General features: G+C 38.2%; 1 non-coding gene across 1 annotated transcript; it reads right to left on the bottom strand.

Moving 5' to 3' along the window:
- Positions 1-217: 217 nt before the first annotated feature.
- trnap-agg (transfer RNA proline (anticodon AGG)) lies at positions 218-289 on the bottom strand. Its single transcript has one exon. It is a non-coding gene; the product is annotated as a tRNA-Pro (tRNA).
- Between the last annotated feature and the right edge of the window lie 1,269 nt (positions 290-1,558).

Raw genomic sequence — 1,558 nt, 5'->3', positions numbered from 1 at the left:
TCAATCCAACCAGCCCACCCATGGACTTCCCTCTCCTGACAGTAGGCAATATTAGAGGGTTATCTTTTGAGCAAACTTGTATAGCAATTTTTTTTTTAAACAACAGAGGGCTACTTTAATTTATAGTGGAAAAAGAAGTGTGACAAAACACGCTTAGAAAAATAAACCTGAGGGACTTAGACATTACAGCCTATGGAAGACGAACGCAAAAAGACGAGGGCTCGTCCGGGATTTGAACCCGGGACCTCTCGCACCCTAAGCGAGAATCATACCCCTAGACCAACGAGCCACGTGATATCGTTGTAAACGGACACCAAATGAAACACGGGGGTTTGACAGCTGGTCAACGTTACCAGAGTACAGCTGACGTACGCTGAATTCTTGCGGATGTGTAAAACAACCGAACAGAAATGCGTCTTTTTTTTTTTTTTTTTTTTTTTTAATAACGCAATCCTGCCTGATACAGAATATATTTCTATGTAAAAAAATCAGCCCGTTTCTACGACACGTCCAAGGTTTCGTTCACTGGCGGCTGTTTTCAAAGTTAAAATGATTTGTTTTTCTCTTTAAAGACACAAATACGGAGCTATAGGGTGAGATGAACACCAGCTTTCTCTTTAGCCTTGTGAATAATTCGTGTTTTAACGTTCAATGACACTTATTCGTCGGATTCGCGTTGGTTTACTGTTTAAGTCAGTTATTTAAACCGCTCGTTGTAATGTTAGTGAAACACCGCGAGAGGGCGCCAAATGTTGTCAAAAAGAAGAAGGAGCAGAAGAGCCGAACGAGACAAGAGCATTCGCTCCTTTTTATTTCCTTTTTCGCTTAGATCCCGTTGAACAGGTGAGACTTCCTTAACAAGTGAGGGTCTGTCATTGTTTCTCTTTTAAAATAATACATATTTAAATTAACGATTTTTGTGATGATAACTTCCTCTAATTATAATTTCATATAATTTTCTCAGATTTCATATCAATTCTGCATCTGCAGCAAGTTTATATATCCTCATCATGAACATGAATGTCATGGTAATTTTAATGATTTCTTTGAATTGCTCTTTTCTGAGCATGCTGAAAGATTGTCCTGCATACATATTATTTTACTTTTAAAAACAATAATTGGATTTGAATTTATTTTGCATTTTTTTTCTAATACACACAGTCAAAAGGATACATATAGGCTCAAATGTATATACTTTTCACTTAAATCTTTTGATAAGTGGTGCTAATGGCTCTACAATATCTTTCAACCTGACAAGGCCAAGGCCTGAATTCCAACGCGGTGCCGTGACAGGATGTCACCTGTGCAGCAAGCCCAGTCACTAGTTATCTTGATCTAAACTGGTAGTTTCCCTTTGCCAGCTTAAAAAGATTTGTTTGACATGACTCACTGGTTTCATCAATATTCAGAACAATGCGAAAATCTAAGGAACTCAGTGAATTCAATTGTCCGTAAGTGCAAGTTATCTGAATGTGTCGATACATCAATAGATTGAACCATCTGGCCACAATAACCGTTTTGCTGCCATTGGTAGGGGTACACCTGCACATTGCAAAAA

Source organism: Neolamprologus brichardi, chromosome 5 (assembly GCF_056152115.1).
Source record: "Neolamprologus brichardi isolate AB-2024 chromosome 5, ASM5615211v1, whole genome shotgun sequence".
NCBI classification, from domain to species: Eukaryota; Metazoa; Chordata; class Actinopteri; order Cichliformes; family Cichlidae; genus Neolamprologus; species Neolamprologus brichardi.
Note: the sequence above shows the minus strand (reverse complement) of the source record. Positions and strands in the feature narration are given on the sequence as shown.